This window comes from Calonectris borealis, chromosome 3, assembly GCF_964195595.1.
Source record: "Calonectris borealis chromosome 3, bCalBor7.hap1.2, whole genome shotgun sequence".
In the NCBI taxonomy this organism is placed as follows: domain Eukaryota; kingdom Metazoa; phylum Chordata; class Aves; order Procellariiformes; family Procellariidae; genus Calonectris; species Calonectris borealis.
The window spans coordinates 106,750,904-106,762,074 of NC_134314.1; the positions used below are offsets into that span (position 1 = coordinate 106,750,904).

The 11,171-nt window shown below is 41.4% G+C and overlaps 1 long non-coding RNA gene across 1 annotated transcript; it reads right to left on the reverse strand.

The window, feature by feature from the left end:
• Positions 1-325: 325 nt before the first annotated feature.
• Positions 326-8,501, reverse strand: LOC142080897 (uncharacterized). Its single transcript, XR_012673156.1, has 3 exons — positions 8,418-8,501; positions 7,989-8,204; positions 326-909 (listed from the first exon to the last, which is right to left on the reverse strand). It is a non-coding gene; the product is annotated as an uncharacterized LOC142080897 (long non-coding RNA).
• Between the last annotated feature and the right edge of the window lie 2,670 nt (positions 8,502-11,171).

Here is an 11,171-nt window from a genome sequence, read left to right on the forward strand (position 1 = left end):
TTGCTTTTCAAACGTGTGGCATGCACAGAGCTTTGTCAGCCCATGAGGATGGAGGCAGCAGCGCATCTCCATTACTGAGGTTCTGGTGCCCTCCTGCGGCCACTCGGTTTCGACCGTTTGGCGTTGACAAATGTTACCGCCCGCTCTTCTATTTACGAATGTTGTTTGATATTTACATTTATGTAGCCTCCTGCAATCCCCATTATCATTCCTCTGCCAGCTGAGGTAGTCCTTACCGTTTGTGTGTCTCAGATAATGAAACGTTTGCCCTCCAGAAAGTATAATTTACTGCTGTTTCCTTCAGAGCATAAGGTGATCATGAAGAAAAGGGGTAGAAAAATTCAGGCCGTGTTGATACTATGTAGTCATAATACGTATTGACACGGGGACAAACCAACACCCACAGCAGAAGCACGAACTTCTGGAGCTGTTAGCTACATTACAGCACAGGCTTACCTTAACCATTTAAAATAAAATAAACAGCACTCCCAGGCCAGAGGAGGAGGGTTAGCTGTTAGGAAACTCAAAAGTAAGTTCTCCACTGCCTAGTAATTTTCCAATTTCTAAATCAATCTTTTTTGTAAGAATAATATTCCCTCTTTTTTTTTTAATTATTATTTATTTATATTTTCAGGCCTGCATAGTGTCTCCAGTTTCCACTGGGGACTAGAAATAGAAGTACCATCCTGCAGAGGAGGAAGGTGACTCCTGCTGGTTATCCAGCCTGGATCCTGAGTAAGGTGGAAGAGAAACCTTTACAGCCTTGGTGCACCCACTCCTGAAAGGCTCTTCTGAATCCACTCTCCTTGTGCGAGCTGAAGAATGCCCTCCTCCATCTATTTGAATGTATCCTTTGATTATGTACTCAGGTACAAATGCCAACATCTTCTGGATTTTAAAGAGTTCACTCTGAAAGCAGAAAAACTGTGTGAATGAAGACCTGAAGCAGCGCTCAGCAAGTGAGGAAAAAGACTTCAAAGGACTCGGGAAGACTTCTTGTAGTAAATATGAAATAGCAGCAAGAAAAGCCACAGAATTAATATTTTGCCAGGGAAATCTTCTGTTTCCTATAAGGACCCCTGACAGTTTTTGTGGGACCACAAAGAATTCTTGCTTGCATTTCCACAAAGAATTCTTGTTTGCATTTGCAAACAAAACAAAAAAATTACAGACCAAACGGGTCCTTTGTCCATGCATATGCCCAGTAAATGACAATTCAAAAAGGTTATCTGGGATAATCCAGTCACACAGCTCAAAGGAAGAGAAGAGCAGTATGCCCTAGCCAGCTGAACAGCAAATGTTTATTGCATAAGAAAATTGTGGTGGTGTAAATATTGTTAGGTTGCCAAGGAAATTGTAAAAAACTTCACACCCTCCATAAATGTATACACTTCCTTGGACAAAGAGTCTCTATGGCTTTGGGACAGAATGTGAGAGACGTGCTGAGCCTTAAAATATGCTTGAAAATGTACAGTGCGATATTGGAAAATACAGACTATCCATTAACCTTTTACATATGTGTATATACACATTCATACATGAACAAAACTAACAACCTGAATAAAATATTCAACACCTACACTTTACACAAACTTTACGTGTATACCTATGCTTTAAAAGTATATTTTTTCCAGTTTTACTGAAGTATACTTTAAATATACATTTTATAAAATGAATAGCAAAATAATGTCAAATATTAGCTACTTAAAAATGAAAATGTGAGGAAGATAAAAATTGTTCCAAACTCAACACAAAAGTGTGAAAATACGTTTCACTTGCTCAGAACAAACCAGCATAGGAAATTTCTTGTTTCTGTAACAACTCTGTCCATTTCTGTTTCACTTTGATTTTCTTCTACTTCCTCCCCTCAAGACTGTGAGGAAATTTTTTTTATATATATACATATAGACACACACACTCTTACTATACACCTGATTTCTCCAAACCCCAACAGAAGAATCTCCTAGAAGCAATTTTCCCAGTTTCCAGATAAGGTTTCAATATTCATCACACTCCCATTAACAATTCATTACTTTTTCTTTACCCCTTTTTTTCTTTGCACCATAGAATGCCATGCTTAACGTTCAAAATTTATTCCCTATTGCTCAAGTCAAAACTGTACATTTCTTTACCTTAAATGGGGACAACAAAAATTGTGACAATTTTTCTTCAGAACAATAGCAGACTAGATTATGCACCACATCTCTCAACTTATACTGGCATGATATGAATAAAGATGCTATACATCACCTGACTAAAGCACACCCAAAGCCTGCTTCTGCTAAGACTGCGTTACAAGCCCTTTCTGTGTTACATGGGCAATATTAAACAGTGCAGAATAACATCGCTCAGCTGCTATGTGGATGAAGCTGCAGAACCGAAGCAATAGAAGACAGGGAGTCACGTACAGCTTCCCACGCAAACGCCAAGAAGGCTGAACCTTTAACTTGATGTTAGTCACAACTGCACCCAATTGTCCTATAAAAACATACAAAATATCCCAGTTTCCTGCACTGTACTCCATCTAGTCATATTTCTAGGAAAGCTATGTTCACACTTCAATTGGCAATTAACTTTTTCCCCCCATTAAAATATCATCATGTGTCTCTTGGAATGCATGTGCCTCGTGTTGAGCAGTATGCAGAGTAACGTCATGCTACAGACACAAGCATTAGCAGTGAACTGGACATCTATGTTACCTTGCCACTTAAAAGACCAGTGTGATCATACCTGGCAAATCAATATGATCACCATGTAGCAAACCATTCCTTTTCTTGATATATATTTTAACATTTGAAGAGTGTAGTTTAACAGAAAACAGCAGAAACCGGTCTTATGAACACATATGACATGCAACCTAACTTTTCCCAGCCCTTCTATGCTTACAACCCATTGGAACTCACTGGAAAATGCTTTATGTTGAAGGCAACCCAATTTCAATATGGAATAAAACTTCAACCATTTGAGATTTTTCTAAAGAATAGAAATTTCCAGTATCTCTTGTTTACAAAAAAAAAATATTATTTTGTCTATGAGAAGTAAAGTGATTAGCCTTTTTTCTCCTTTCTCATCCCATTTCCTCGGAGAACTCCAGAGGAGAGCTACCCCAAACCTAAAGCACTGCCAGAAGCCAAGGTCAGCCTAGTATGGTCTTAGAAGAAATTCTGTTTGCTCCTTTGGAGGGTGAAACCAGAAATACCAAGTGAGAGTTCCCAGCTAAACTGCTGGAAGTCTGGAAGACCCGAACTGTTCTCAAAGCTTTCTGACAAACCCATGCTGGGGAGCACTGTGATGTACCTTAACACCAGTGAAGATCCTGAGGTATCACCCCAGCAATGTAGTCATCTGCTCTGTTTAGGTCCATATCATCCCTATCACTACACACCAAACTCAGCAGTACTCAAAATAAAAAGCCATGTGAAATCTTAAAGTGTTTTACTGTACCTACACCTCATGACTCTAACTACAGATGAAAATCACTGAAAAAAAGTCATAATCGCATACAGAGGTATTTAGAAGTGTAACTTCCAAACCATTCTCCTCCTTCAAAACAATTTTCATCCTCTCAGATGCTTCCAGCTGAGAAAATAAGCTAACTTGGCAACATCAAACTAAATAAATAGCAGATAGTTCATTAAAATCTATTAGGACAGAAATTTGGTTTTGAATTTCCATGCTGAATCTTTGAAGCAGTTGCATTCACAGCTGTCCTTCAAACCTCCACATGTAAAATGTGGAGGTATCGGGAAGTCAGCTAAGATGGTGATGTTATCTCCCCAAAATAACTGAAGTACATGGCATCTTATGCAACTTATGTAGCACAAAACTTTCCAGAAGTTGAAAGAGAAAAGAGACATAAAACTGCTTCCAAGAAACATACTTGCAGTCACCTCAAGCAAACAGATTCTACAACAAAAACGCAACCCACTCTCTAATACAAGTCTACTCATACCAATCATATCCAACCAAATGCATAAAGAGAGCTCACATGATCCAGGGTCTACTTTACAAGTAATATTCAGTATTGTTAACACTTATAATAGTATTTAGACTGTGCCAAAACCAGTAAAAAAAACCAACATGTAATCACTTTAGCACCATAAACATCAAAATGCCCATCACCTTACAGAGTTATGTGTCTGCAGCTGAAGTGTTTCTTAAGTGACCTGGGAATGCTCTCTGCTTCTCTCTTCTGTCAAAGCATAAGTGCAGAATAATGGTCTCCGTGGGCAATAGGCGGAGAGTTACTATATTGTGGTTGTGGGTAGACTTGCAGACTTGAGAGAAAAATATCTATATTCTTACACAAAGACTAAAAATAAGCCCTGGGACTAAGAAGAAATTACCACCTTTGCTCAATCATCAACTGCACTACCACCTTCTGAGCAGCACCTGCTAACTATACAGAAGCTCATTAACACCTTTTTCAATAAAAAGGTTCCTAAGTAGAACCATAGAATGGTTTGGGTTGGAAGGGACCCTTAAGGTCACCTAGTCCAAGCCCCCTGCAATGAGCAGGGACAACTTCCAACTAGATCCGGTTGCTCAGAGCCCCGTCCAACCTGACCTTGAATGTTTCCAGGGATGGGGCATCTACCACCTCTCTGGACAATGTGGTCCAGTGTTTCACCACCCTCATCATAAAAAATTTCTTCCTTATATCTAGTCTGAATCTACCCTCTTTTAGTTTAAAACCATTCCCCCTTGTCCTCTCACTACAGACCCTACTAAAAAGTCTGTCCCCAAGTAAACTAATACAATCACACCCTTAATCAATAGCCTGCTAAGACACTTGCAACCAGTGAAAGTCATCTTCTACATTATGCCTGGCCCCAAAACACAAAGGGGGCGGGGGAGGGACTGTTACACACTTTTGATAATGTCATGTAACACCATGGCATGAATTCCACCTGTTCTCCAGCTCAAGAACTACCACATTCCAAAATATCCTCCTGCCCCTGTGCATTTACAACCCATGCCCGCTCTCCACACTGCTGATCCCCCAGTAAACACTTCCAGCCATCCTATCCAAATTACTTACAGCTTCCACAAGTGTAATTCAACCTATGCTAGTTTTCCAATTCTGTATTCTGCTCTCCAACATTCTCACCCCAGCTGAGAAGAAAAGCAGGCACCCAGTTTTACACTGAGATAGCAAAACAGCAGAATGCTTAATGACCCAAGTAGTTCAATTCACTGATGATTAAATCCTAGCAAGGTTTCCAAGATGAATTGCACGCAGTTTCCCATCACACAAGCTAAATGTGAGGCAGTGAGCTCTATTTTAGAATTAGTGAAAAACTTGCAAGTGTTTGATTTCCTTCAAGGGAAATAGATGTTTTCAACAGACTCTAAGAATGCTTTGTTAAAAATCCTATTAGTCATGCCTTACTCAGCTAAAACTTAGCCCAAATTGAGTCTGTTTCCTGGAGTTCTTTCAGCTACCTACATGGCTCCTCTTCCAGCCTGCTGTTTTCAAATCTGGTTCTTCCAATACCCCATTCATCTGAGTGCTGTGAACCCTTCAAAAACTGGATTGTCACCTGTGCTCAGAAATACATTACAGCTTTTCATCCTCAACCTTGCAAATGAACACTCTTATTCAATGAGAATATTTGCCAAGAGTTCTAAAAGAAAATAATGTGGAACTAAACTGATTGTTGTACTTAAAGCCAGTGCTTCAAAATCCCCACATCAGGTCCACGTTATGACAACCTTGGCAGCATTTGATGTTTATATTGTTGACATGATTTTAGAAGGCAGGGCACAGAGTTTTGTAATTGCCAATGACAAGGTTGCATTGCACTCCTAGTTCACTGCAAGGGTATAACCTATAATTAAAAAAAAAAAAAACAAACAAACCAAAACAACAACCCAATAAAAACTCTAAACAGCAAGGAAACCCTTTGGGTGATGTATTTTGGGGTGGTCTATGGATTCTTTGGGTTGCTGGAGTCAACTGCCTGCCTAAGACTACATCTGAGGCATGTAACAGCACTCCCCTGAAACCCATTGGTCTGTCAGGTCTGATCGCTTAGATGATCTACATAATTGCATAAATTGCTTTCACTTCCTGTACACTATAGACAACTCAAATGTTCAAAGAACAGAGATTGGGCATCATTAGCCTATATACCCTATTCCTTAGTGCAAACATGTCATTATATTAATTAACATATTAATGTTGATTACTTAGGGTTGCATAGTACAGTAGGACAACTAATACTACAGAGGTTTGCAAAAATAGATTGTATAGAAGTCAAATTTTGCAAGTCTTAAGATAAGCAGGCAATGCATTGTAAACTTCACAGATATTCCCTTTACCTGTCCAAGACAGGGCATTAGGCTTTAGTTTCCCTGAATCTGAGTCCCAAATACAGAACTAATTTCTGCAAATGATGCTCACTTCTAAGAAAAATAACAGAGCTACGCACAGACAGCTTCAACAGATGGGTTCAATTCTGCAAGAGTCTGACCCTGTTCCTTCTAGTGAAAATGAAAGTGTTCCTACTGAATTTGCACATTTATTAATAGAACAACCGCATACAGCCAAATACAGACAAAACAATAAGGTCTTCACACACAGCAAAGGAGCCTCTACAAAACCAACAACCTGCTCCACCTGCAAGCCATGTTCTACTTGGAAGAATCACCAAGATGCCCCTGATCAGAGACAGAGAGAAGAGGTCAGCTGTAATCCTGCCCAGCTGTAAGATTCACTGCTGCCTGAACACACATTTTGCTCTCCATGACATGGAGTCTCCTTTTATAGGATTTCTATGAGCAGCTGAATTCCGCACAATCTTTGGAAAAATGGTTCCCATGAAGTACAGTCAAAACAGTCATGAAAAGCCCTTTGCTTCCACTGTGCCTTGGGAAAATCCACAGACTAGGAGAGAAGAAATCCCAACTTTTTGTTAAAAAGCATCTTCTCTACAAAGAGAAGTGAGTGGGGAACTCCACCAGCACCACTCACTGGAACTGCACTCATGAGCCTTACCAGTGTGTTGAAGTCAAAGCTTGATGGAATATTTTAGTATTTCTTTGCAAAACAAGTAGTTTTCCACAGACACTTTTATCTAATGCAAGAATGGTGTGAATAAGTGATCCAAACATTTATTCTATGATGAATACCCAGAAAGAGCTAATGCCCTACATTTCAGTGGCTTCATACTCTTGTCAAGCAAACCATGAACAAGACACACTCCTTTAGTTCAGGCATGATTTAAATCCAAACTAAAATGCCACAAGATAATAGCTTAGTATGTGACATCAAGGAAAGTTACAACTGTTGTCAAAGCTTCAAACATTTCTATTCTGAAGCATTTAATACACAATGCCTAACAGTGGAATTCTCTGTTGTCTGACAAGGACAGAACCAGTTTCACTGCAACTTAAAACCATGTTACTCCCCTCCCTCTTTGAAATTGTTTTATGATTCCAGGCAACACGAGACTCCATAGTGACACCAAGTCATCACTCAGCCTCAGGCTGGTGTCAAGGCATTACCTTTCTTTCCCCTCTTCACCTCTTTTTTCTTCTTTCTTCCTGCCCCCAACACAAGCTAATCTTCATCTAGAGCTTATGTTTTGGGAATATAAAAGTAAAAGCATTGCTATGTTAGCCTCCAAATCAGAGAGACTCAGTCTCACAAGGTAAAGAGGAGACCCTCCAATGACAGAGCACAAGAACATATCTGGAGAATAAAAATATTTGTAGGTTATACATGGAAGCTGCAATATAGATCTAAGGATGGATGCCCTCTACCGAAGCTTCATGGAGCAGCAGCATGGACACGCACAATTCACGAGCAGCACAGCTTATCAGCACAGACCTTCTGTGTAGCCACGCAAAAGGGAATGAAATTGCCACTGTCTGCCTGACTGGTGCATGAACACCTCCTTTTGGGGCCCTGCCTCTTCTTCTCACATTTCAAGAGAAGTCTGAAAACAAACACATTTGAAAATAAAAACATTTGAAACTCTTACCTTGAAAAGAGCTGTTAGTGATGCGGCTGCATGGCTTGGAGAAGAACAGCTCCAGGAGGTCTGCCCTTGGCCAGGCACCCAGCTGGGTTGAAGCAGGATCTTACACTGGGTCAGAACAGGGTGGGTTTTCGTGGCTTGCCTGCTGGAGCAGGCTCTGGTGTTTCCTGGGAGCACCCCAGCGAGTGGGAGGCACAGAGCAGCTGTGGGATGGAGGACCTGGGGAGGGAAACACTGGAGTTAGACACCGGAGAGGATGAAAGGAGATACAGCACAAACCCATACGGAACCAGATTTCAGTAGCATAACTCCTGTCTTTGGCCACCCCTTCTACCAGCAAGCTGAGCAAGGGGCTGGCGACAGGAGCTATGCTCTAATGGTGGCACGGGGTCACCTGGAGGTTTACGCAAAAGTTGTCAGATTTATACTTACACAAGGGAGCACTTCTTGCAACACAGGATTACACTGTTGATCCCACAGGAAAGCGTGGAGTGATACACCACCAGGTCACACAGAGAGGAGCTCGCTGCAGAGGCTGCCATGGGCTATTTTGCAAAGATTTGTCACAGTAGCAGCAACAAGAAAATGTTAATTACAAATTATTTCTTCAAGGCAGCTGAAGACAACTGACACCTCAGACCTCCATCAAACACTGTCTAGGTATCTCCCACATTTCCACACACAAGCAAAACACACAGTGGCTTCAGTACACACCTCTGTGTTAGAGGGGCCAGCAAGCTTGGTCTTTTATGCTTCGCTCTTAACAAGATGTGCTAACTATGAGTAATGATAGTAATGAAAGGCACATGGTATCTCCGGCCCAGAAGCAGGTGGTGCCTGCAATGCTTTTTAGACCACTAAGCCTGACTTTGTTTCTTGGTTGTAAATTGTTTGAATCTCTTGAAAAATCTCTTGAAAAAGATTGAAAAATTAAAAAGTCGTTTCAATAAAATATTTATGCCTTCTCCTTGAAGAAGAAATCACAACAGATTTTTTTTTCCTGAGCATTCAGAAGGTACTTCATAAATATTCAAATCTTTTTCTCTCCCAAGAAAATGATACTTATGGTAATACATAAAACAATCTCATTATTTCAATGAAAAAAAAAAACCTAAATAAAAGTGCTTTAAAGAGTTTTGCAAAAGTCACTTGAATGAGCATTTTGGTGATGTTTACCACTTCTCATGCAATCATTTTAAAATATTTTTTCAATGGTAAAGTTTAAGAAAATGTTGCCGTCTCTCTTTTTTTGTTTCTTTTCTTTTTTTTTCCCAATATCGGGCAATTTTTTCATTCATTCCTTCATTAGGCTTCCTGCATTGCCAAGCAGCAACACCGGTTAATTTTTCAAGTGCCCACTAGAGGACTCGTTTCCATAGGGCTGCAGCTGCACAGAAGGCAAATCTCTTTATAAGCATCCAAATCCCTGTCAGTCAAACCATGCCATTACGAACACCCATACGCCTTTGTGCTGTTGTGGAGTATGAATGATTCAGCAACAGCTCAGTTACCCGATGCATATTTATTGCCTGATTTATGAGAGTGAATTATTCGACTCAGTTCTTCAAACTATTTTACATTTGCAATTAAAATTAACCTCAGAATAAAAGATTGATACAACCCAGCAATGAAGCACAGTTAAATGAGAAAATAAAAAAAGAATAAAAGGTGGGATATAAATATATATGTCTAATGAAATAAATGGAAAGCTTTTCTGACAAAATGAGATTTAGTTAAGATCGAGGGAGGAGTGAAAATTCACTAAACAGGCAGTAGTTCTTCATCTTGTAAAGTTCCCAGTCTTCTTCAAGAATGTAAAACACAAACATTAGTCTCACTGCCTGAGCGTCCATCCCACAAGGGCATAGAGCTGCTGCTTTCTGGAAGTTAAACCGCCCTTAAGGATCTTGTCCGCCTCACCGCCACGCTAATTTGCAACAAATCACACCTGAATCTCACAAGCTCTCAAACTGGCTGCCGCTCGCGTTGACAGGAGACCCCCACGAAAGCCCGGAGCAGGACCGGGTGCCGGCGTTGCAGCAGGCGGCACCGCGCCCTCGGCGCACGCGCCCATCACCCGCCCCACGCAGCTCTGCCGAGGGAGCTGGGCTGGCTTGTGGGCTTGAACAAACTGTAGTGCCGCCGGCAGGCATAAAATCATGGCAAGTCTCATGTCACTGGATGGGATTATTAAGCCACCCACCTGATGAAATCATGGGTGACTTCAGCTTTCATTTGGGAGAAAGGAAGTTTCTAGTGCTCTCGCGGGGGGACAAAAGCAACTGAAAAAGCTGAAGCAAGCATATCCTGGAGGCTAGAGATCCTTTCCGCCTCCCCTGTGACTATGTACCCTTGCCGGTGCCAGGAGGCAATGGTCCTTCTACACAAGTGTTATACATCCCGTGCATCCCTTCGCTGCCTGCAGCCCACCCTGAGAGGTCCCAGGTAGCGGAGGGAGCTGAGAGCCCCTGCTGCCAGCAGCGCAGTTCGTGCAGCTGGGGTCTTCAGCAAAGCACGAGCTCGCTGGGCACCAGTTTCCTCATTCATCCATGGGGTAGAAGCCCTGCCTTTCCCCTCCCCTCCATCTGTTCTCTTTCTAAAGTAAAGTAATGGCCTTTATCCCCTAAGAACCACACTCACAACATGTCCGAACCTGCAACACTCCAAAAAAGCATGAATCATCTCAAAACAAAAAAAAAACTTTAAAAAATGAGATCAATGAAAAAGATACAAAAAAAAAAAAAAACCAAGGCAGATAAAAACTCATGGGTTTTCTCTGAGAGGTGTGAAACACCAGACACTCAAAAAAAAATCTGTAAGCGACTTTGCTATTGTTACTGATTTTTCAGGAACCGTGCTCAGAAGCTTTGGTGGAAAGCAGCTGTAAAATGAGACGAATAGACCAGTTGTGAGGACTGAGACTGACCCTTGAGCAAACGAATTCTTGTTTGTCCGTACAGTGAGAGGTTGATCATATTCAGGGAACTGGGGAATGACACAAACGGGAGGCAGGAGTGGGCTGAGTGGATGCTGCCAGTGCCCCAGAGGTGACCCCTGTCCTAGGAAGATGAAAAGAGCCTGTGGATGCAGATAGCCCAGAGGCTGGTGCCTTCGCTTAAGATGAGCACTGAATGGGCCTTGTTTGCAAAAGCAACGTGTGCACCAAGGACGTACAAGCATTTATAG